Source organism: Myotis lucifugus, unplaced genomic scaffold (assembly GCF_000147115.1).
Source record: "Myotis lucifugus unplaced genomic scaffold, Myoluc2.0 scaffold_115, whole genome shotgun sequence".
Taxonomy (NCBI): Eukaryota; Metazoa; Chordata; class Mammalia; order Chiroptera; family Vespertilionidae; genus Myotis; species Myotis lucifugus.
The window spans coordinates 2,629,223-2,655,333 of NW_005871163.1; the positions used below are offsets into that span (position 1 = coordinate 2,629,223).

General features: G+C 46.4%; 1 protein-coding gene and 1 pseudogene across 5 annotated transcripts in view; one reads left to right on the plus strand and one right to left on the minus strand.

The window, feature by feature from the left end:
- Positions 1-26,111, plus strand: part of DAPK2 (death associated protein kinase 2) — a 112,239-nt gene that overhangs the window by 28,501 nt on the left and 57,627 nt on the right. The gene's annotated exons all lie outside the window — the stretch shown is intronic.
- On the minus strand, positions 15,491-15,590 carry LOC111826965 (annotated as a pseudogene).

A 26,111-nucleotide genomic window follows, 5' to 3' on the forward strand; every position in this document is an offset into this window, starting at 1 on the left:
GCCCTTGAGAACAGCCCATGATGTGGATCTCTCTGTATCTTCCACAGCAATGAAAACAAGATGGGCTCAGGCCAAAGTTCCCAAGACACTTTGTTATCCATGTAAATAATGGTGATGATAATTGCTACCATTTATTGACCTCCTGTTTTTTTTTTTTAAATATGTTTTAATTGATTCTAGAGAGAGAGGAAGGGAAAAGGGGGAAAGAGAGAGAGAGAGAGAGAGAGACATCGATTTGAGAGAGAAACATTGATTGGCTGCCTCCCGTACGCACCCTAACCAGGGATTGAACCCACAATCTGGGTATGTGTCCTGACCGGGAATCGAACCGGAGATCTTTTGGTGCATGGGCTGATGCTCAATCAACTGAACCACACTGGCCAGGGCTATTGCCCTCCTATTGTATAGCAAGCCATAGGCTGGGCATTATTCCTGTGTTGTTTCTAATTGTCATAATAACCTATGTGGCAGTGATTATCCCACTTTACAGATGAGAAAACAGAGGCTCAGAGAGGTCAAATCACTCCCATCTCAAGTTACCCTGGGATTAAGATCCAGTCTGTTTGATTCCAAAGCCAGAACACTTTCCACTGGCCTACATGCTCTCTATGATAATGGACTCTGAGAAACTTGCTGGAGAGGATGGTCCAGTTACTTTTGGGGAGCTCATGTATAAAGAGGGTCAGGCAGAGTCGGCTGGGTGGGTGGACAGGACTTCAGCTCTGGACAGAGAATCTTTAAGAGGCTGGGGCCCTGCTGGAAGCAGCCAGTGCCTGATGAGAGAGCAGGGCAGGGCGGGGCGGGGCAGGGTGGGGCGGGTTCCTGTTCATGGCCCTGCATCCAGCCGGCCTGAAGTTCTCAGGAGCCAGAGGCTGCTATGTCCTCTTGGGTACCCTCCTGGGAAGGTCCACCTGCCACAGGCCTCGTGACCCCTGTGACACATAGATGAGTGACACCTTCTCTCAGAATGCTGCAAACCCCAAGCCTGCGTTTCGCCATCTCCCTTCCCTGCTGTGTTAGTTTCCAGGGCTGCCATAACAAATTACCACAAACTAAGTGCTTTAAAACAGCAGACGATTATTCCCTCACACTTGTGGAGACCAGAAGTCTGAAATCAAGGCGTTGGTAGGGCTGGTTCCTCTGGAGGCTCTGATGGAGAATCGGTTCCATGGCACTCACTGAGCTTCTGGTGGCCGTGGAATCCGTGGCATTCCTTGGCTGGTAGAAGCATCCCTCCAATCTCTGCTTCTGTCTTCACATCACCCTCTGCCCTGTGTGCCTCTGTGAGTCCTCCTCTTCTGTTCCATCTCCCTCTGCCTCACTCTTAAACCTATCATTGGATTTAGGGCCCACCCACGTAATCCAGAATGATCTCATCTCAAGATGCTCAAATTAGGTACATCCCCAAAGACCCTTTCACCAAATAAGGCCACATTCACAGGTTCTGGTGGTTAAGACATAGACATCCCACTATACCTGCTACCCCGTTTTCCTCCTGGAGTTGTCTGAGACCTTTGGGGTCAGTGCCCTCACTGCAGACTGGGTCCTGTGCTGATGCACCTGTCTCTTCTCCCCAAGCAGTCCCCTGAGCCTTATGGTCAAGTGGGTCTTGGACCCCCATAGACTGGCAATGAAAGGCCCTCGTATGAAGAGCTCATAGAACCCTGGGGTTAGCTACTCGTGAACTGCAGAGTGACAGTTCCCACCTGGAACATGCTGTCCTTGTCCCATAGCGGATAGGCAGGAGAGAGGGTGTCCTTGTTATGGCAAGGCCCCGTGGATCAGCCAGGCTATTTGTCTCCTGCCCGTCTACAGCTGGCACAGGTCCCTGACCATGCCCTACCCTCTCCTGCTGCCTCCCCTGACTTACTGCCCCGCAAAGATCTGCTCTGCTCCTCTGGCCAGATATCCTCATCCTTCCCTGCCTGCCTCCTCTTACTCTATGCCTCATGCTTCTGATAATTTTTCTCTCCTCTCTCAACTGTGGCATGTCTTGTTTTTATTTAATTGTATTAACTTTTCTGCAGGATTAGATCTGGTGTTTTTTTTTTTTTTACTAGATGTAAGCTGAGATCTCTGATAAATACCTCATTGGCAGAGGAAAGTGTTTGTGGAACCCTGGTCTCATCCAGGACCTGTTGGGACAACCACACAAGGTTCTACCTGAGACCTTTGAGAGTATCTAATAGTCTAACACTCTGGTTTTCCAGAGGAAAAAATGAAAATCCAAGAAGTGGTGATTTGTTCCTAAATTATCAGGGGGCTTTGAACAAGTCACTTACTTTCAGGGTTCTCATTTCTTCCTCTGGAAAACCAGCACGTCGGACTATCAGATACTGTCTGTCAAACAAATTCAGAAATAACTGACAAAGATTTATTCAAGGGTCTTAGAATTTGCAAACTGGGAATCCAGCTAGGCAGAAGCCCAGAAGTGTTCTAAAGAAGAAAGAAAAGCTGAGTTCTTGTAGTGAAAAGTGCATTATTATGAATAACCAGTCCTGCATCCTCAGCCCTAGGACTGGTCCAGGATGGTTATCAGTGAGATGTCAGGCAGTCTGATAACGGATGTCAGGTGGATATTGGGTGGACTGGATATGTGAGTCCTCAGGAAGTAATCAGAGGGTTACCTGGCGGTCTGATGTACATCCAGGCATTCATGCAGGACTCGAAAGTTCAAAAAGTTTAAGTTCCCAGTCTCCTTAGAACAAGAACAGAGTCTTCTCCTCATGTCTCAGCCTTCATAATGTTAATAATTTGGGCAGCTTGGTTGAAGTGACTCCATTTAATTTATACCCTATCTTCACTCTTTCCTCATCTCAAAGCTCCCTTTCCGGTTGAACATTGTGTTTGTCCATATAGCCTTCGGGTCTCTGAAAGGTCGAGTTTGATAAAGGCAGGGCCTGGACCAACAGGACGGTTCTCCCTGTGCCGAGGCAGGCCAGAGTTGCCCACTCCTTCACCTCTGCCCCCGGCACTGCTGCCTCCTCAGGGTGGACCACGCTTTTCTCTGTTAGCAGCCTAAGGGGTAGCACTTCCTAGGGTCAAGTTCTCTATGTCCCCAAGGTCACCGTGGAGGCCAGTTAGAGGGAAATGAAGTGAATAATCACTTGATCCAAGTTGCTGCAACCTCAGGGAGGACCCAGGCGGCCGAACCTCCCAGCCCAGAATCCTAGCCAGAAGGTGTTTCTGTCTGGCAAAGCTACCAGCCACACCCAAAGAAGGTCGATTTGCTAAGTGAAATGACTAATTAGTCCTGAAGCGGAGATTCCTATCTTCTCACAGTGGCCTCATGATTTATTCATGTGAGGCTGGAACACTTGCAGGGCCTGGGCCCTTGTCTCCTGTGGCTTCCATGTGATGGGCAGCCAACTGTGTTTTTCCAGAATGGATAATTGCTCAAACCTAGCTTGCTTTCCCAGTGTCAGCCAGGAAACCTATGACTCTGGTCCCTTCATAGCTCCCTCCTTCCCCTGGTCTGCAGCCGTTTCAGAAGGAATGCATTCTTATCTGGGCCTCACTCCTTCTGTGGCGCGATGGTATCTCAGCGCCTTCTAGCCCTCAGGTTCTTTACTTTTAAATTCCTGCCCCTTCCCCCAGTCAACCCTTCTGTTTTCTTAAGGTATTTGCTTCCATCGGGCTGCTTGCGGCAGGGTAATCAGAGACAGCTCAGCTGCTTGGAAGCCTCACGCCTGGTTTCACTTTTCTGCCCAATTACCAAGTCTTAAAGGCACCTATTGTCGTTTAAGCTGTTAGTTTCTGGCCTTTTAAGATTGCACAGATTCACCTAATGTCTTCTGACTTGTGACTCCCAGCCTAGAATCTCTGTAATGAAGAACAAGGTGCCAGCCTTTGGGAAGAGTTAGGCAGGCTCACTCCATCTCCAGATTCCAGTGGGACCTGTCTCACTTTACAGGACATTTGCAGTGTTACTATGACTGCCTCCTGGACTCTGGCTGAGGAATGATTCGAGTCCTTAAGGATGTGGTTGCCACCTTGCAGATTGTCTGGGGGTGAGTGGCAGGGGGTCCACAAGCCTCCTTAGAGGGACCAGACTGTTAGGGGCTATGTCATGGTTTTGTTTTTGTGCTTTTTTTTTTTTGGTCTATTTGACATTATGATCACACCAAATATATCCCATTTCCCCCAATTATGTTACGGTGTAAACATTTTTCTCTATCATTCCCTTGGTAAATGTATTTATTGGCCATGAGATGTTCCAGATTGAATTCTTAACATGATCATGTAATAGCCAAAATTTGGAAGCAGCCCAAGTGCCCATCAGTAGATCAGTCGATAAAAAATCTGTGCCACATTTACACAATGGAAAGTGTGTAAAATTTTAACATTAAAATAAGAAGTTGTTAAAAAAAATAAAACTAATTAATAAAAAAACAAAAACAAAAACAAACCAGTGCACTTAAAAGCTTCTTTCTGTCCTGAATCTCTGTAGGCCCCGTCCTCAGAAGTGGCCACTGTTAAGTTTCTGTGTATCTTGCCAGAAATTGTCTATGTGTTTATACCATATATGCATATATTGTTTTTTAAAATGTAGATGGGATTATACTGTACATGTAAGATGGATTCAGAATGTTGTTCTGAAATATGATTCTTTAATCTTGTGCATTTCCCCAGATCAGTGTGTGAGTGTGTGTGTATGCTGTGTATGTGTGTGTGTGTAAATGTGTGTGTGTGATGTTCTTTTTAACAGTGACATAGATCACCTATTATAGATGGACCATAATGAATTTAACTAATGACCTTGTTGATAGACATTTAAGTTGTTACCATAATGAGCGTCATTGTATATATATTTGCATACCTCATTTACTCACCTTCTATCTGCCAAGTATGGTTTTAGGCACTGAGGATTTAGTGGTAAATAAGACAAACTTTTGTGTAACATTCATACCAGTATAATTGTCAGATCAATTCTGAAGAGTGAAATTGTTGGCAGATTGATGTAGCACATTTATTGAATGCATCTAAGCCACATAGAATATTTTATTGAGTGTTTGATAAATGATAAATCAGTGGCTGCCTGAAACTTTGCCCATCCCCTTGCCCCTGCCACCTTATGCCCACCTTTTCCCCAGTCTCCCAGCATTAAAGGGCCATTTACTGAGGCTTCAGGAAGGGCATTCCAGCAGTGATGGATGGGGACAGTAATATGTGTTTTCTGACACTTTTAAGGATCATAGGATATAGCTTTTCTGTGTCCTCACAACTGTGTGGGAAAGTTGTTTTACCAGAGAGCTTCCTGTGTCAAAGGGGGTTGGCTCTCCCCTCCTTAGCTCTTATCATGAGAAAGATTCAGATGGATGACAGAAAGCAGTGTTGAAACAAAGCAAGTGAGTTTATTAAGGAAGTAAAGCAAGCAAATTTATTAAGAATCCACTTGGCATAAAGCACTAATGGCCAACCCGATTAGTCCGAGCACTCCACCTGGTGGGGGCTCAAGAGTTTTATACTTTACCCCCCTATAGGTTTCAAGGTTCCTCTGCTGGGTAGACTAGATTTCAAGGTTCCCCTTTTACATTGTTATGGCTTTTCCAATAATTTCTGAGAACATCTGGCAATTTTATCTTGGCAAAGTTCCAAGACTGCTGACTTCTTTGTGCAGTAGGTGAGATCAACTCCCTTTTCCTGCTCTCTTCCCCCTCCTCCTGCCCTAACAACTATCTTTCTTGCTTAAGACCCCCCTCAAATGATACCACCCAACTGCTTTGGGGGTTTTGTTATTTGTCCCCCAGACTTTATCTGTCCTTGGGTTTAGCTGGCAAAAATGGCATTAATTTGGTCTTTGTTCTCTGTTTTCCTGGGCCAGGGTGATTTAAGCTATGTATTCTCTGGTTAGGGAGGAGAGGTATAAGCCATTTTCCCTCAAGTGTCCTTGGTTGGGAAGATAAAGTCTTGCCATTCACAGGCTGGCTGCGGCTGCCCGAACTGTTTGGCCTTGTTTACTTTTCCTGTCTTAGTTTCCACAGTCCACCTGCCCAGGAATTTCCCTAGCTTCTTACTGTCCTGCCACAGTCGGAGTGGCTAGTTTGCACTTTACAGAAGGAACTGGGCCCAGAGAGGTAAGGTTAGTTAACTAAGGTTGGTGAAGGGACTGCTAGCTCCCATGAAGCTGGCTGGTGGGAAGGCTGGGATGAGGACCCAGGCAGAGGGGTGCTGCTTTCTGGGATTTCTTCAGGGTGCTCAGAGTTCCTGCCATGTAAATTAAATCATTTTAAAACCAGAAGATAAGTTAGTTTTTTTCTTTTCACTTTCTATGTGGAGATAGGGTTCTAAAGGACTTGCATTTCATGAATTCATTTAGAGCTGCTCTGTGCAATGCAGTAGCCACAGTCATGTGTGATTATTTAAATTTAAATGTAATTAAAATTAAATTACAAGTTCCTCAGCCATAGTGCTCCATAGCCACGTGGCTAGTGGCTACTGCAGTGGACAGTGCGCTTACAGAACATTGCTGTCACCCATGGCGCTGACTTACAGTGTCCATAAGGCTGTGGCATTGTTTTTCTCCTAAACACGAGAATGTTTGGGGGAGGAATTTTTGAGATCATCTTCACTTTCTAACTTTACAAGTAGGGAAAAGGAGGCTCACAGACAGGAGGTGCAGCTGAGGGTTCAAAGTCCCCCTGTGTCTCCTCCACTCCAACCTGCCTCATTTATCCTGAGGGCCTCTATGTGTGTGGCTGCCTCTGTTCCCTTGCCCTGACCACTTGCTGATCCTAAGGGCCCAGATCAGGTGCCCTCTGCCACGTAGCTCCAAGTCTGCCTTCTTGCTGTGTCCCCACGACCCGGAGACCACAGTGTGAGTCAGCCACCTCTGCATGGCGATGCTGTGCCCTGCAGATTCTTCCCCAGGACTGTAGGTCAACCCTCAAACCCTCTTCTGATGGGGTCAGGTCAAGTTTATAAACACAATTACAGGAAGCTGGGCTGCCACTGCACACACAAACCACCCCACCCAGCGATGCGCAGACTGAGACAGGTGCTGAAGAATGAGGGGATGTGAAGCTTGGACCAGATAAAACTGGAGATGCCAGCAGATGATCCAATGTTTTCAAAGGTGGGGGTGGGTATGCAAATTAGAGACCGAAGCCTCTTGTAGAGGCTTAGAACAATTAAAATGCAAACTGCAAATCCAGATGATTGAGAAGGCAGACAGAGCCTTTGCCTGTAGTTGTCCTCTGGGCTTCGGGAGTGATAAGAAATCGTTGGTTTAAGACTGAGAGACAAATGTTGAAAAGGTCAAGGATGCCTATACTTCATGCTACATAGATTTTATTTTCCACTCAACCACTTTCTCCCAAAAACTGTAGTTAGAAAGATTGGCAGAGGGTACTAAGCAGGCAATAACTGTTATTATTACTGCTACTATTACCATTACTAATACTCAGTAATAACAGTACTACTACTTCTAGTAATATTGATAGTTATCAACTGCTTAGCATTCTCTGCCAATTTTTCTAACTACCGTTTCAGTAATAGTAATAGCAGTAGTAGTCATAGTAAACAGGAAGGCCTGAGTTAAAAATTATATCCATAAGCAGTCTTTAGAGGTGGAAGGAGCTGTTCTTTCTGGTATCTGAGGATATTCCTCTTGTTTGTTTACACTAGTGGCTCGCAAGCAATAGTGGACATTGGAATCACCTGAAGGGCTTGTCAAACCATAGAGGCTGGACCCTACCCTCAGAGTTTCTGATCTGGCATCTCTAACAAGCTCCTGGGAGATGCTCCTGGGAGATGCTGATGCTACTGGTCTGGGCAGCACACTGTGAGAAGCACCGGTTTATACCGTCAGGTGCTAGAGAGAACTCAGATTTAAATTTCTAAGCCCCTTTTACAAACCCTTGTACCCATGCCCCAGTGGTGCCAGCTGCCTAGAACAAGCCTCTGCACCAAACAAGCCTCTGCACCAACTGGAAATCACTTTTGTTATTACTAACCATGGCTGTGTTCCAGATTTTCAGACCTAACCGTATGTGCCTGTCTTACAGTGGGTGCGGCGGGTCACACCGATGAAGTATAAGGCATTGCCCTGCCCTTAAGAAGATTAAGCTAGTTTTGGGGTGGGGAGAAGACAATCACAGGGGAAAAAATTGTAAGTGTGCTCAACGTTGGAAGCTGACACATTCAGAGCGAGGATCCCTGGGGGTTGGCGTGGCCAGGAGGAGTTGGAACTTGAACGTAAGCAGAGGTAGGATTTGAATAGGCAGAAGGTATCTCAGGACAGGCAAACAGGGCTAGTAGAAGCCTGGAGGTGGGAATGCATGTGCTGGGCTGTGCCTGCCGGGAAGCCAGAGTACAATTGAGCATGGGGCCAGGTGATGATAGGGCCCTGGGGCCTGGCCAAGGCACTCAGTCTTGATGGGAAAGGGAAAACAGGTCTTGAGCAGAGGAGAATGTGGTGACATCAGTGTTTCAGGAAGACAGACTTGGGGATGTGTGGGGTAAACTGGAGAGGGGGGAGGACTGCGGGCAGGAATGCTGATCAGGAGGTGGTGCTAGGCGTATCATTTATCCATAAAAGTCTAGCTCAAGATGTGGCAGGTATGAAGAGAGTCTAGCTAATTCCATTCAGAAAACACATACTGCAGACCTACTGTGTGCCTCGCACTGTATTAGATGCCTGAGGATACAAGGATGGGTGATGATGGGCTCTGCTGAGGACCTCACAGTCTAGTGAGGAAGAGGAACATATAAAGAGAGAATTTCAAGCAAAATGCCATGATGGAGGTGTGCACAGCAGTGAAAACAGAGGGGGGCCTCGTGTCCAGGACACAAAGAACATTTCAGAGGAAAGATCAGAAGTGACTGAATAAATTCTGTCTGACTTTGCTGTGCTGCTTTTGACAAAGAGGAGGTGTTATGTTTTCAGAATTAAAAGGGGGGCCTACCCTTTCCTCCCATCGACTGCAAGGCCCGTGGTGACTCTGCAGCCCAGTGGCCTGTGTTGTGTGACCCCATCTTGAGTTCACCCTGATTGGATAATTACAGTGCTCTGCTGTGCTGCTTGGGGTGTCCATTCAAGTGTTTATTTTCTTCTTCCCGCCCTCCCTTCCTTCCTCCTCCCTCTCCCTTCTGTTAAAACAACACAGGAAATTTTAAAAGGAAGGAGTTCACGCAACTATTCATCATCCTAGCACATTTTTGCATCTGTGTTCTCTACCATTTTTTGGCCCCACGCCTATATTTAAAACAAAACAAAAATGTAATCAAACTGTACTTACCATTTGCGCATGTTCACTTAACATTGTAACACCTGGAGCTCCTATTTATCGTTTTAATGTTTGTGTAATCTCCGTTGCATCCGGAACAAGTAATTGCCACGGCAGTTCCTCAGTAGAGGATGCTGAGTTTGTTTCCAGCTTTTCTGTGGCCATGGAGCTGTGTTCTTTTCTCTTCTCTCCATAGGCCACATTTAAGTCCCAGATCTGTGGCTAGTGAGCTATGTTACTTAACTCTCTGAGCTTCAATTCCTGGTCTGTAAAATGGTGATAATATTGACTGCACAGGGTGTTGAGAGATGACCCAGGGTCAATATATGTGGAAGTGTTTCATAAAGGACCCGCACATTTAGGCATAGTTGACATCCAGGAAAAGAATGTATTTTATGGTTCTTCTTCTTTTTTTCCCTTTGAGATAGAACTCACATACCATACGATCCACCCATTTATAGTGTACAATTCAGTGGCTTTTAGTATATTCAGAGCATGGATCATCACTGCAACTGATTTTAGAACATTTCATCAGCCCCCAAAAGAAACTCCATACCCATTAACAGTCACTCCCCATTTCCCCCAATCTCTCTAGCTCTATGTAACCACTAATCTACTTTTGTCTCCATGGATTTTGCCTATGCTGGCCATTTTATATAACTGGAATCATACAGTATATGTTGTTTTGTGACTGGCTTCTTTCACTTTGCCTAATGTTTTCAAGACTCATCCACATTGTAGTATCAGTACTTCATTCCTTACAATTGCCAAATAATATTCCATTGTATGGATATAGCAGATTTTATTACATGCATCAGTTGATGGACATTTGGGTTTATGGTTCTTGATAAATGATACTCAATGGCATCTATCAAACACTGTTGTGTGCCCCAAGCTGTTTGATGTGCCAAAAAGTAGGACTTGTGATCCCTTTTCCAGTAACAAACTGCAGGGATTAGGTAACAATAGGCCTTCGGAGAGCTACCCGGTGCTGAGCAAGCACTCGCCCTCCAGGAGGGGACTGTGCCTTCCTTCCTTCCAGTGCCGACTTTCCCGGCCCAGAAGGTCAGAGGAGGGGCTTCGGGAGGCAGAGAAGCCTACCTGGAGGAGGGGTCTTCCAACTGGCCCTCGAGGATGGACAGGTCTCACCGAGTGAGGAGAGATGGACAAGTTGGGCGGTGTGAGCAGGGGACAGGTTGTCAGGATAGGAGAGTGGAAGGAAGATTTGGGGGTGCTGAAACTGAGGGTCCAGATTATATATAGACTGAGGGGATCTTATGCCTTCTTATCATTTGGGGGTATGGGAGAAAGGGTTGTATGATGAGCATGATGACGTGAGGATGGCCCACTGCTGCCTTTTAGCTTTCCCCCCTCCCTGTAGCCGGTGGGGGTTTTTCTGAGCCAGGTGAGCCTCCTGCGTTTTCAGTGGCTTCCTGGAGCCGGGCTACCTGGGGGCGGGAGGGGAGAATAGTCTCCACTTTTTTCTTGGCTACTCATGAGATTGATGTAATCTGGGCTTGGCTTTCTCCTCTCCCAGCTGCCAGGCCTTCTCCTTGGAGGCGCCAAGTCTGAGCCGCCTGAAACATGAGGCGGGGTGGAGGGGAAGGAGGACTGGGTTGCCTGTCAGGAGACCTGTCTGGTCCTGAATCTGTCACTGCCTGGGAGAACAGAGACTTGGACAAGTCCATTCCCTTTGCTGGGCCTCAGTTTCCCCATCTGTAAAGTGAGGGTGTTGGTGAGAATTTGCATGGTTCGGTGAGGTTTTCTAAGCTGTATTGTGTACTGGGGGATCTTGGACAACTGGCCTTGGGTGGGTCGGTCCTGTTAGGACAGTGGTTCTCAACCTTCCTAATGCCTCGATCCTTTAATGCGGTTCCTCATGTTGTGGTGACCCTTAATTTCATTGTTACAAATTGAACATAATTAAAGGATAGTGATTAATCACAAAAACAATATGTAATTATATATGTGTTTTAGGATGGTCTTAGGCAACCCCTGTGAAAGGGTCGTTTGACCCCCAAAGGGGTCTCGACCCACAGGTTGAGAACCACTGTGCTAGGAGGAATTTACGGCTTCTCTTAAGAGTCCTGGTATAGGTGCTAGGACTGCACAGCCTAGCTGGGGGTGGCCATGGCTGACATATTGTACAGACCATGACAGAATATGAGGATAGGTGTCTTGGTGCCCTCTGATGGTGGCCTGTTTTTGGTAAACTGGCAAAAACCACATGCGCCATGGTTCAGGTGGGTACAGACCTCAGTGGCAGGTGCTGCTGTGGCAGCAGAGGGGTCAGGCTGGCCTGGGGAGGCTGGGTGGACCAGTGTGCTGGGCGAGGATCACTCAGTGGGGGCTGGTCCTGGAGCCCTCTTGGGAATGGTGGGGTGTCAGAGCGATGCTGGGCAGGCTGGTTTTGCCCATGTGGCTGAGATTTACGTGGCTGGATCTGGTTCTGCTCCTGGATCCAGTCCTTGTCTTCACTTCGCCTCCTTTGTGGGCAACATAGTTTCTGGTTGTTTTCCCTTCCCGCCCCCACCTTGGCCATCTGTCTCCTAGTGTTTGCTGTTGGCCTCAAGCTTGAGGGCCTCTGGGCAGATTGGTACAAGCCCATTCCCATCTTGGGAGGGCACGTGGCTGGCCTCCCACCTTCTGCGTTGTTTCTCTTCCCACATCTTCTTCAGCACCTGAATGTCTTTCCTGAACTGTACCTGGTATTCCTGGGCTAAAGGCTGGGATTTAGGTCAGAGGAGGATATTGTTTCTGTGCTTGTTTTCAATTTCTGTGGTGGATGTATCTACTAAATCCTGATCGAAACACATGGCCTCACACACAGCAGAGCCTGAGAGTGAACAAAGTGTTTGAAATTGCTGCTGTTTGGGAAAACCTAGGCAGGATGATTTGCCCTAAACTGAGTGGATACTTCCTGCCAAGAGCCTCCTGGCTTCCCAACACCACAGGTAGGAGGATCCCACAGGGTCGGTATTGGACTTATTCAGACGACATGACTTTGTTTTGTTAAAGGCAAGATCTCCCACCTTAGGCCGGAGCAGGACAGCAGACAAACTCTCCTGACTCAGTTTCCCTGCCTGGGAAGTGGGGCTTTCTGCTAGTCATCTTCCTTACTCACTTACCCACTAGGAGGATCAGGTAAGAGTGTCTTAAAAGTGCATGAAAATCCTCATCTAAAAGGAGCTACGGGAGAAAAGGAATTAATGTTTCAAAGGAAAGAAAGAGAAGTCGTCACTGATTTTGGCCCTGAAGCCAAGAAGGTGAGGTCAAAGGACAACCCATGGCTGCTGAAAGGAGGCTGCGGCTCTCAGAGTTATAGGGTCCTTGGGTTGAGCCCCTGGCTGACTCAGGAGGCAGTTCTGCACGTGCTCAGTGCTTTTGTGTGTGTGCCCAGCACCCGTGAGAAAGCCCACCCCGTGGCTGTGGTGACGAAAGCTGAGGGGACAACCCACCAAACCAACCTGCAGGTCCTCTGGAGGCCGAGCAGAGACGCCCCCACCTCCAGCCCATGCTGTGGGGCACTGACAGCTTTGAAAGTCTGTATCCCTGAAGGAGTTCAAAATCCTCAACACTCTACTGCTCTAAACAAAGCCGTACCGTCCAGGCAAAGGGATCCAAGTGAGGCAAGTCCTGGGTGGTGATGATGACTTTTTATAGAATGAAGCCCCTATTCAGTGAATGGATCTAGGCGTTGATCATCAAAGCTGCTGTTACCACAGAGAGAAAGAGCCAGGCTGCATGTCCCACCTGATGGAGGCACACAGCACCTCCTATGGAGTTTTGCCACAAACAAACCTGAAGCTGATCAGCCTCTACATCCAACTACCAATTTACAGGAAATACTGGGGACAAAGGAACATCTTAAACAACACTATGGGGGTTCAATCGGCAAAATCCAGGCTGTGGAAAACTCTGCAGGTCAAAAAACTTAGTATTTTCAGCAAATGAATTGTGTGTGTGTGTGTGTGTGTGTGTGTGAGAGAGAGAGAGAGAGAGAGAGAGAGAGAGAGAGAGAGAGAGAGAGGAAGAGGTGGAAGAAGAGGAGGAGGAGGAGGAGGAGGAGGGAGCAAAATCTATAGATTAAAAGAGACCTACGCAATTATGAACTTTATTTGGATTTTGATTTGGTGAAATAAACTGTAAAATAACCTTTGTGACACAATAGGGAAAATATTAGCACCAACTGGATATTGATGATATTAAAGAATTATTTTTAAAACCATGATAAGTACCATGGTTATAGTTTTTAAAGAGAAGGGTCTTATGTTTTAGGCATACATATTGAAAGATTTACAGATGATTTGCTTCAAGATAACGCAATGGAGGGGGGAGCAGATAGGAGTGTAGATGAAATAAGATATCCATGAGTTGATAATTGTTGAAGTTTAAAAAATTGTTTTTAATGAGATTTGACAAAAACTTTATGGGACTACTTGATCTCAGGTTGATTAAAAAACCTTATTGTATGGACATGTCTCTCAGGCTCAGTGTTACAGTCATTATTGAAATATTTGTAAACCAAATGAACTTCAATACATTAAAACATAGAATAGGACTATTTTCTGGGTAGGTACAAAGTAGATAATAATATCTATGGAGACTACTGTGATTAGATGCTGTTCTTAGCCCTTTTATCTGTTCATTTAATCCTCATAACAACTCTGAAAGGGAGATACCATTAGCAACCTCCGTTTTTAGAATGCACTTTTATTTTGGAATAATTTTAGATTTACAGAAAAGTTGCAAACAAAGTACAGAGAACTCCTGTATACCCTTTACTCAGTTTCCCCAAACAGGGGGTAATAATAATACCTCTTTTATAGGGTTATTAAAAGGACTCAGTAAGTTATTCATTTTATTTTATTTATTTAGTTTTTGCCCACACGCTTTAAAAACATAGTTAATATACCATATTGTATTAGTTTTAGGTGTACAACACAGTTATTCAACATTAGCATACCTAACAAAGTGATCACCACGCTAAGTCTAGTAGGTCTGTCATTACAAGGTTATTACAACATTGTTGACTATACTTCCTATGCTATACATTACATCCCTGTGATTTATTTTATAACTAGAGGCCTAGTGCATGAATTCGTGCATGGGTGGGGGTCCCTTGGGGTGGCCTGCAGGGTGACCTGGCGCTGCCCCCTCACCTGCTCCACCATCCTGCCTGCAGGGCAATCGATCAGAGCTGGCCCCCCCGCCTGGCTCCCTCAGCGCTGCTGCTGGTCGCCATCTGTGGGGTGATTGCCGGGGTGATTGGGCCCCTGCTCGCACTTGCCTTGGCCTGGTGCCGCTCACTCACCTGCTCCACCATCCCGCCACAGTCCTACTCCCATCAGGGCCCATCAGGGCCAGCAGTGCCTCCACTGCTGCCCACTGCCAATGCCGCGTCGCCGGCACCCACCATGTTCTGTGCCACCCCCTGGTGGTCAGCACACATCATAGCAAGCAGTCAAACTCCTGGTCTAAGGGATAATTTGCATATTAGGCTTTTATTATATAGGATAGGAACTTTGCACCTCTTATTCCCCTTCACTTTTTTGGTCCCCGCCTTACCCTTACCCTCTAGCAACTAATAGTTTGTTTGCTATGTCTTTGAGACTTTCTGTTTTGTATTGTTTGCGCATTTGTTTTGTTCTTTAGATTTCACATGTAAGAGAGATCATACAGTATTTGTCCTTCTGTCTGAGTTATTTTACTTAGCATAATACCCTCTAGGTCCATCCATGTCGCAAATGGCAAGATATCATTCTTTTTTTTTATGGCTGAGAAAATTCCATTATATATATATTTATCTTCTTTATCCATTCATCTACTGATATACTTTTAGGTTGCTTTCATATCTTGGCTATTGTAAATAATGCTGCAATGAACATAGAGGCACAGATATCTTTTTTAATTAGTGTTTTTGTTTTCTTCTGATAGATACCTAGAGGTGGAATTGCTGGGTCATATGGTATTTCTATTTTTAACTTTTTGAGGAACCTCCATACTGTTTCCCATAGTTGCTGCACCAATTTGTAATCCCACCAACTGTGCATAAAGGTTCCCTTTTATCTACATCCTTATGAACACTTGTAATTTGCTCTTTTTGATGATAGACATTTTAACAGGTGTGACGTGATATCTCATTGTGGTTTTGATTTGTATTTCCCTGATGATTAGTGATGTTGAGCATCTTTTCATGTTTTGTTGGCCATCTGTATGTCCTCATTGGAAAAATGCTTTTCAGGTTCTCTGCCTATTTTTTAATTGGATTTTTTGTTATTTTTTATTTTTATGAGTTAATACATTTTAAACTGATAAGAACAGATACTACACTTGATCTTAGCCAAAAGGCCGAGAAGCGATGAGTTAATACATTTTAGAATGGTGCCTAGAATACAGAAATAAAGAAATGTTAGCTATTTTATGAATAGTGAAAAGTCTTTGCAATTAGAATAAGATGTGACTGTAAAATAATTAGTGATTGTTGTTGAGGAGAGAGAGGCAGATTCAAAGAAAATAAGAGATATCAGGAATCTAGTTTTTATTTATTTTTTTATTTTTTTCTAGTTTTTATTTTTAGAGGCAGGAGCCTAATTTCTTATACTTGTGCTCAGTTTACAGGCCTCTCCAGTGCGAGAGGAAAAGACATGTTTGGATAAATCTGCCAGTTGGTCACCTGTCTATCAATTAATTAACTAATTAAAAAACATTTATTGATAAATATGAGCAAATTACTGTGCTGTGAAAGACACAGTGATAAACAGGAGAACTTTAAGACCTTTAAAAATCTGTTATTTTCGAAGAATTTTTGATTAGAGTACATATACAGGATATTGTTCATTACCAGGGCAGGTAAAGCTGATTCGCGTTCCCAACCAGAAAGCCCAAATAAAAAAGAATTTCTGATAAATATCTATCTATATATATAAAAGCCTAAGTGACCATCTGACCTTCCGACTGTTGGGTAGCTATGACATGCACTGACCACCAGGGGGCAGACACTCACTGCAGGAGCGGAAACCACAGGCATGGAAACATGGAACAGACTGATGAATCTCAGAGGGAAGCGGGGGAGGGGAGAGGGTGGGAAGAGATTAACCAAAGATCTTATATGCATACTAGAGGCCCAATGCACGGATTCATGCACCGGCGGGATCCCTCAGCTTGGCCTGCAGGGATCGGGCCAAAATCAGCTCTCCAACATCCCCCGAGGGGTCCCGGATTGCGAGAGGGTGCAGGCCAGCCTGAGGGACCACACCACTGCATGAATCTGTGTACCGGGCCTCTAGTTTACTGTAATTATAAACATTGAAAAATCAAAGCACATCATCCTTTCTTCCAAACACTATACTTAATCCGTGTTGAGCCACAACATTCCCACCAGTTGTGGATCCAGATGTGGAGGCTGATTATGCCACTTTCTCCAAGGGTCCTGAGCTTGGCCCCTTCTCTGTAATAGGAGTCAGTGATACCTGTCCCCAAGGGCCTTCTGGGGATTTGGTGAGGATGAAATAAGAGATCTCAGGTGAAACCATTTCGTAAATCATAAAGCTCCTCTTCAAGAGTACTTATTCATAGGAGTCATTCATTAGATATTTATTAATTTGTGTTATACTGCCTTTTCCAAGGTATGAAAACAGTCTCATAGATCCAGATTTTCAGCAAGAAGAGCCAGAACCAAAGAGAATTTGGAGTGAATTTTTGGGTACCCAGGATTCCATTAGGTACTGGGTTGCAGGCTTGCTGTATGTAATATTTTCTAAGACGGGGCTTCTCAAACTATAATATGTATGTGAATCACCTGGGCATAGTGTTAACACGCAGATTCTGACTCAGTCGTGCTGGGGTGGGGTCTGAAATTCTGCTTTTTGAACAAGTTCCTGGTGAAGTCATGCTGTTGGTCCAAGGACCACACTTTGGGGAGCAGTGTTCTCAGGGGTGCCATGTCCAGTGGTGAGGACAGGAAGGGAAGTGCAGCGCAGGCCCTGGGAGGGAGGAAGAATGCCAGGAAGGTTGTGTTGGGAGCTGTGATTGCGGGTCAGTGCCCCCACTTCCTTCCCATCGCCATCTGGTGGGAAGAGGCTGCTGTCTGGGCTGTGTATTTGCTCTGAATTTGGGGGGAAGAACATACCCATTGTGAGTGCTCGGGGAAGGAGGAGGAAGGAAGGAGATTGCACCATTGGGTATGGTTAACTGTCCTTTCTAGGTGGCAAGCTGCATTTCCCCACGGCTGAACAATGATCTAGAGATAGCAGAATGAGCTAGAAGTTCCTGCCTTCAGCATCTGATGGGGCCACACAGCAAGATCCAGTGCAGACCAGAACTTTAAAAAAACTGTTTTTGCCAGTAGTGGAGGCAGTTGAAGAGTGTTGACTTAAGTGTTTCAAATAAGGGAAGGACTGCGGAGTAAGCAACCAGACGTGCTCCCACCCTTCTTGTTACATTCCTCTGATACCTTTGTCATTTCCTACCCCCAGCTTGCCAACACAGGTGCCCTCATGCTGCCTCCTAGCAGCCCAACCCTTCCACCGCAGGGCCCATCTTGTTCTGCCTTCTCCCCAAGTACCTCAGTCCTCCCCATCCCCAACACAGTTTCTTCTCCTCTTATGTCAATATTTCCTTTCTCTTCAGCATAGCTGAATTTTGCCAGGTGGTAGGAAAGCAGTCTACAGTGGGGCCTTGACTTACGAGTGTCCCGACTAACGAGTTTTTTGAGATACCAGCTGTCCGATTTTTTGCATTGAGTTGATAGAGTAATTTGAGTTAACGAGCTCCTTAACGAGCTCGAGCTCGGTCTCACTAACCCCCTCACTACCCCCCGCCCCCCTGTAACTGCGGCCCACCCTGGGGGCACCAGGCCCACTCTGCAGCAGGACCTGCTCACTCTCAGTGCATTAAACTCGTAAGTCAAGGCCCCACTGTAATTCAACTAATTCATATTAAGGTGTGCATGACTGCCAATCCAAGTAGCTGTAGTTATTTTATTTTATGAGCTGTGACATACATGGATTCCTCCCCAATTCTCTCCCTCTGGTCAGAGCCTAAGCTTTGGGAAACTTGAAGTTCTGTAGAGTCTCTTTTGCTGTAGATGGTGAGAACTCAAGAGTCTGGGTGTGGGAAGAGCTGTGGGACAAAATCCAGGTGTACCTGGTGCAGGGGTGTCTGTTCAGGCAGAAAGGTTCCTTCTGCCTCTACGGCAGGAGGCTGTGATGTAAGGGAAGTTTCCTGTCGCTGTGTGGTTTTCACATGGGTAGGGGTTGTGTGTGTGTGTGTGTATGTGTGTGTGCGTGTGTGTATGTGTGTGTATATGTGTGTGTGTATGTGTGTGTGTGTGTGTGTGTGTGTGTGTGGAGTAATCAGACAAGCGCTTTGTGTTGCTCCCCTTTCAACCAAAGCATCTTTGCTTAGTTCTTAAGGCCTCTGCAAGCAGAACTGGGGCAGGGGGGATTGATTCTGCTAAAAGAACTTCTGTGCAATTTCATTTTTATTTAGCCATGTTTGTGTCTATTACTGCATTAAAAATGTAAAAAAATAAATGACAAGAAAAAGAGCTCTGCTACTAGAAAAAGTTTGGAAATCCTTGCCAAATCCAAGACAAAGACTAGGCGTTGAATGACCTGGGGTCTTGGGCTGCTCTGCTGTAAACTGCTCTGTGACCTTGGGCCAGCTGCCCTGCGTGCTTCTTCAGCGGTGAAAAGCGTCCTTCCTCTCCCCTGCGGTTTGACCCTGTAATTTCGTGAGAAGCAGCTGTTGGCAGCTGTGGGCGCAGGACGGTCCCTCCCCTTCCCTGCAGTGCCTGGAAAGGCTTGGGTCTGACACCTTGCCTGCCCCCCGCCCTGCCCCGCCCCAGCGTGCTCCGATCATTCCTAGGCTGGAGAGGAAGGGGGATTTTGACCAAATTACGTTGTGTCTTACTCACCATTGGGACCCATGGGAAAATCCCTCTCCAGCTGGGCGGTCTCGTCAGAGTGTATGCGCAGAGCTCCTGAGCTGAGTTTAGTCCATCCACATCGAAGGGCTTACTGTGAACTCGGTGTGAGCTTAGGTGTCCTGGGGGTAAAGAGAAGTTCCGCCCAACAGCTCTGCCCTCAAAGAGCACGAGAGAGAAGGCACACGGAAAGTCTAGTTTAGAAAAGCGATTTGCGAGGGTGCCCTCTTCAAATGCTTGGCAGTACTTACCTGAATGAGAAACTGCCTGTTGTTCATCTCTGTGTTCCCAGTGCCTCCACTCAAGACTCATTTATTGCGCTCACACTCACTGAGCACTTGGAGATGCCAAAAGCTCAACAGTGAGTGAGACAGTGCCGACCCTGCCTTTCGGGAGTTTTCAGCTGAGGGGGGGGGGGGGGCGGGGGGGCACTCAGGCAAGTAGATAGCCAGAATAGTCCAGGGCGGTAAGAGCCGTGATAGACGTTGAGTTGTGCACACAGAGAGCACCTGTTTGTTGTAGTGGTCCTGGCAATCTCGGCTGCTTCTGGCTGAGTCCCTGGCAATTCCCCTGGGGCTGCTCTGAAGGTGGCCCACCCAGCAGAGACCCAGGGACCCAGGCAGAGATCTCTGTTTACTAGTATCTGGGAACCCTTCTCTGTGTGTATCTGAGCCTTGCCAGCCAGACCCAGCCTCTGTCTAGGACCCTGCAGAGTCCCTGAACCGGAGGAATCGGGGTGATGGCAAGAGGCCCAAGGAGACAGTCTGTCCCCTGGCTGTCCTGGGCCCTGATGTGTGAGACACAGCCGGCTTCTCACTCTGCTCTGGAAGGAAAGCTGGGACCTGCCAGCCCTCCAGATAAGGCAGGAATGTGTGGGGGCCAGTGGCTGCTCTGTGGGCCTGTTTCTCTGACGGCGGAGGCGATTTTCTGGGTTGCTGCGGGGCAGGAAAGGGCAGCCTGCACCCCTGGGTGAGAACATGTGCTCTGATCCATGACGTTCAGTGTCCAGTGGATTCCCCCTTCACCACATCCCGAGCACCAAGGATTTATGAGCGACGTGTTCTCACATTTCTGTAACTAAAGTTTCTCCACAGTCCTGTGAGTTGAGTGTATTATTTTCATTTCACAGGTGGGGACACTGAAGCCCAGAGTGCTAAAATGGAAATGATATTTATCGTGTTGATCATGTGCCAGAGGCTGCTCTGGGCACATACATGTGTCAATGCCTTTAATCCTCATCACGACCTATGAGGTGGCTGTCATACCATTTACCGATGAAGAAACAGAGGCACAGAAAAGTGAGACTCACCCAAAGCCCTAGCACCAGCTTAGGCACAGAGCTGGGCGGGGTTATCCCGGGGTCCTGCCCAGATCGGAGCCCCCTGCACACCCAGGGCACCGTTGTTAACCTCTGCCCCCGTGATTCCAACGTGAACCACGTGGGCGAGGACAGGCCACCTTGCGGCAGCTAGCAAGGGAGGCCTGCTGTGTGGGCTTCTATAGGGACGAGGCCATGTTCGAAGCAGAGGTCCAGTCTAGATTAGTTTGGGTGGACGGAGGAAAAATAAGTCATGTTAGATGTGACACATACCTTTCCCGTGTCCCCACAGTAAGGCTGGAAGGAGACAGGGTAGGCAGCGCCAAATCCTGTAATGGCTTAGAACAGAGTTAGAGGAACCAGGAAGGAGCGGCAGCCCTGAGGGTGCTTGGTCGCTGCTAATTGGGGCTGGTGATGACAGAGTGGTGGCACAGCTGCAACTCGGAGCCGCTTGCTCAACAAGGCTCTGGCTTCTGCTGGGGAGACGAGGCTGGGTGGGAGGAGGGTGGGAAGGAAATCTGCTTCTAAGAGGACTTGGACTTATTCCCTCACCCCCACCCCACCCCCAAACTCTAGGCTGTGGGCACAGGGAGGCTGGGTGTGGATCTGAAGTCAAGTCCCTTTCAGGGTAGGGGTGAGAAAATGGGCCACCTGTGAGCCTGGAGGCAGAAGGGGGAAGGGGCGGCACCATTTTATTCTTACGGGCAAAGCCTTCTGCTCTGCAATCAATCAACTTGGCCATTGGGATGGACTGTAAGTGGGTGTTTGGATGGTCCTGCCTTGGTCAACACCTTTAACGATTTGGGGCCTCCTTTTGCCTGTCTGTGAAATGGGTCAAGTTCTGTCTTTGCAGGCCTGCTCTGCAGCTCACTTTCTTTGTGCTGCAGTGATAGCAACACAGAACCACTTAGAGCAGCGGTTCTCAACCTGTGGGTCGCGACCCCTTTGGCGATCGAACAACCCTTTCACAGGGGTCGCCTAAGACCATCCTGCATATCAGATATTTACATTACGATTCATAACAGTAGCAACATTACAGTTATGAAATAGCAACGAAAATAATTTTATGGTTGGGTCACAACATGAGGAACTGTATTTAAAGGGCCAGAAGGTTGAGAACCACTGACTTAGTTTCTCCTGTTTGTTGAGGATTTGAGGCAGCATACAATAAGAGGCACAGAGAATTTGAAAATAAAGGTAGAAGATCAAAAGCCACATACGCTCCAAAAGATTAGGATTTCTCAAATCTGTGGTAAGGCCTGGATACCTCCATTTTAACCAGTTAACTGCCATGGTCCAAAACGGAAACCATCCTTGTGTCTATACTCGCTTATGTTGTACAAAGGGTTAAACAAGCTCCCCTGATGATTCTGTTATACCACCAAGTTTGAGAGCCACTAGAGTGAAGGAAGGAGGAAGGAAATACACGTAAGAGCTAGGCCAGTATAGTTGTTGCCATTGACTACCAAGAGCAAAGGGAAACAAGGTTGTCATTTTCATTATCTGAAATGAGGAAGAATATTTGTTCAGGGTAGATAGACATCATCACGGTACTAATTTCTGAGAGGAAGCCATTACCTGTGCCTGTTACAAAGGACACTTAACAACATAGTGGATAATTGGGGGGCAGGGAGATGCTTTTATCCCTAAAGGGGTCAGTTGTGCAGGCCAACCCCCCTCACTACCCCGCCCCCCTGTAACTGCAGCCCGCCCTGGGGGCACCAGGCCCACTCTGCAGCAGGACCTGCTCACCCTCAGATGCCTTCTCTTCCTGCACTCAGCCAGAAGAAGGGACATTGTCAGGAGGAAGAGTGGGGCGACTTGAGGAAGGGATCAGGTGTGGGGGAAGGGGTAGTGGTAATTCCTCTGGGGCCTGTGCAGTAAGTTTGAAGGTATGACCTGGATTGAGTGCCTCGGTGACCCATCACCAAGCCACAAGGCTTTCCTCTTCAGTGTGATCCTAAGGCACGATAGTCAGGTGATTAAAGTGGCAGGTAGGAGGAGAGAGACATAAAGTAAAAAAAACTGGCTAACACTATATGATGCTGAGAAGACCTAAAGCTCCTTTACAATACTATCAGGGCAAATATTTGTAACATATATGACAAAGGTTAATATCACATATATGTAAAGAGTTTTTATGAACAATAAGAAAAAGGCAAATACCCTAATAGAAAAATTAACAAAGCTCGCCTGCCTGCCTGCCTGATTGCCCCTAACCACTTCTGCCTGCCAGCCTGATCACCCCCTAACCACTTCCCTGCCAGCCTGATCCATGCCTAACTGCTCCCCTGCTGGCCTGGTCACCCCTAACTTCCCTCCCCTGCAGGCCTGGATCCCCCCCAACTGCCCTCCCCTGCCGGCCATCTTTGACCACATGGGGGCGGCCATCTTGTGTGTTGGAGTGATGGTCAATTTGCATATTACCTCTTTATTATATAGGATTGTATTAAAAATAGAAGTAATAGAAATGTCCACAATCAAGAATTTGCTTTGAAAACCATGGCTTATCTGTATGTGGGGTATTATTTAAAATTAGATAGTAAAATAATTTTTAATTATGTGGGAAGTATATTAAGTAGAGAGTTTAAAAAGGCAGTTTCCAAAATGGTATATATATGGCATCATACCAATTACATTAAAAATGAACAAACTGAAAAAAGTCCAAGAGAGCAGACCCCAAAATGATAACAATGGTTCTCCTAGGAAGCTTCCTCTTTGTGCTTTTCTGTTGTCTTTCTTTTGTTCTTTTAAATAATGTACATGCTCCTTTTGTAATAAAAAAAATATCAAGAATGTGTTGTTTTTAAAGCAAGTCTGCCAGGGAGGTTCTCCTACTGCCCTGAGGTCTGGCTGTGGGTGACAGTCCTTCAACACACTTCTGCCTCAGGTTAGAGCAAGCATGTCAAACTCAAAGGCTAACACGGGCCAAATAAACAAGGTTTAAGTGTATGTGGGCCGCAAAAAAACAAAAGCTTTGATTTTCATAGAAACGTAGGTTTATTTCGATAGAGACATGCTGAATACAAAGGGCTGAAATAAATGAGTAATCGTTAACCTAAAATAATAGAACATTTTAATAAAAATGAATATCTTTTCTTGAACATTAACTTACCAGACACTGAATAACTGCACAAATTAATAAACGTAACACAAATAAACGTATTTTTCTTGTTCTCCGAAAGCGAAATAGTTCCTGTTGCGCACACCAAACAAGTCAGTCCAAGACTAATGTCGTGGCCATCGGCTGCTAAAATATCGCTGCTGGTATTAGTGGAGAGAAATGGTGCGCCTGTGCATAAGGCACGTAAAGGAAATGAATGCAACACGATTATAGTAATCAGTTATTAGCGAATGTTGTAGTTCGTTATTAATAATTATGTATAACAGGATATTGTAAAAATTAAGTTACAAAATTTTTATTAAATCGTTTCTTAGAAAACTGTCATATTGACTGAGCTGAAAAAATATTTGTTGTGGGCCACATGCGGCCTGCAGGCCGCAAGTTTGACATGCTTGGTTTAGATCTTTATTTCTACAAACACTGGCTGAATCCCCGCTTACTGCTCAGTGCTGAGCAGGCCCTGTGAGAGGTATAAAGATGACTAGGACGTACTTACTCTCCAGGCCCTTAGGGGCTGGTTGGGGGTTAAGGGCTAAGGTGAGTACCCGGGTCAGTTTTTATAGAAATACCTTTGGCATGGGTATTTTCAGCATTTTGCTGGATGTGAAGATGGTACCGGGGCATCTTGAGAGTACCTGAGATCTGCTTTCCTTGCCCAAAGCCCCAATCCCCCTCTCTCTTTGGAAATTTAGTTCGTTAACATGTGACTGAGAAATCTCAGTAGCATGAACCCATGGCTGGGCTCTGTACAGTGAGAAGCCCAGAAATCACTCTCTATGTCTCACATTGATAGATCCATGTGACATACTGACCTGCATCAGAGATTCCTAAGAGGGTGAGCTGGGATGGGGGTGGGGACCTGAAAGAAGCTTCTTGGTCCCACCCTTCATTTTTTCTGATGTGGATACTGAGGTCCCAAGAAAGAAATGGACTTGGACGTAGGTGATGGATCCAGGGCACCTATCCCTGTGCTGTACCCACAGTGTATGGTCTTCCCCATTCACAACCCTGAGTGTTTGAGGAGGTGATCTGTGGCGTTGTCAAGTAATGACAAGGAAACCAACTTGGGGTAAAAAAAATTCACAGAAATGCTGAGAAACAGAGAGCATCCACCTTAGGACGGAGAGTTGAGTATATCACTGAAGAAGTTGCTACAAGAATCTCTTGGACATTGAGATCCAGGTGTGCAGAAGAGAATTGACCAGAAGAAATAATAGTTTATGATTTGTACACACACCCACATTCACAAACACAGACACACATAGTCCGTCCCGTCTATTTGATGTGAATTTTAGGAAAGTGGAAAGACCTTCCTTTTTATCTCCAAGTAGTTCCTTCTCTTGCCCAGTGTGTGCCTAAACTTGCCACCATTAAAGTCCCTCTTGGTCAAGGATGCTGTTAGAATGTGAACGAGTTACTTTGAATGAGGTCAGGTTACCCTTGGGAACCCATGGTCACTTTATGTGACTGTGGAAAGGATCCCAGGGGGATGTGGGCCAAAGGGAGGTGCAAAGCTCACAGGAGACAGGCTGGTACAGGAGAACTCCGCACTGGAGGGGCGGTACTTCCCCATTTTATGAGGGATGACCCTGTACCCCCACAGTGATAGCAGAACCTCAGCCATCCTGGATTTTCCTGTCTTCTCTTAGCAGTCCCTTTCGTGCTCTGCAGCGTGAGTTCCTGTTTCAGGTATCAACTGTAGGTCCAGCCTCCTGGGCTTTGCCCAGGCTGCAAAGGCCAGTTGGCTTCACGACTGGGGTGATGAGAAGGCTGTCTGACCCAACTGAGCATTACTGACTACTTGACCCATTGCTCTATCCCTCCCTCCTCCACACAGCGAGGTGGGGGAAGGGCAAGTTCAGCTTCCTGAGATATTTCCTTGAGAAAGTGGCTACTTGACCGGGAGGAAGTGAGGTGGAGAGGTGGTGACTTGGGGCCTCCACAGAATAGAACATTTGTGTATCACCCCCCTGCCTCTCCAGCTATAACAGGCAGTTTCCCTTTCCTTGTCGGAATCCAGCTTTTCTTCCAGGCCTGGTTCAAATCCCATAAGGCTTCCTCTGACCCCCCTCAGTAGTACTTGTCCTTCCCTCCCCTGAACTGCTGCAGCGCTTACTGTTTGCCCACTCACTTGACCCCGAGGCAGATATTTCTTCACATCCAGAACATATTTCTTTTTCCATTAGTGTTTGTCCAATCTCCCCAGTTGACTGTAAGCCCTTCAAATTGTGGGGTGGGTCCTGTGTATAGCACTTAGGACACTGATTGATAAATGAGGATGGGGGATACATTAGTGAGTGAATGGATTGATGAATGGACAGTTAGGTGGGTGGGGGGTGGGATGGATGGTACCCTCTAAGCCAGTGGTTCTCAACCTTCTGGCCCTTTAAATACAGTTCCTCATGTTGTGACCCAACCATAAAATTATTTTCGTTGCTACTTCATAACTGTAATGTTGCTACTGTTATGAATCATAATGTAAATATCTGATATGCAGGATGGTCTTAGGTGGCC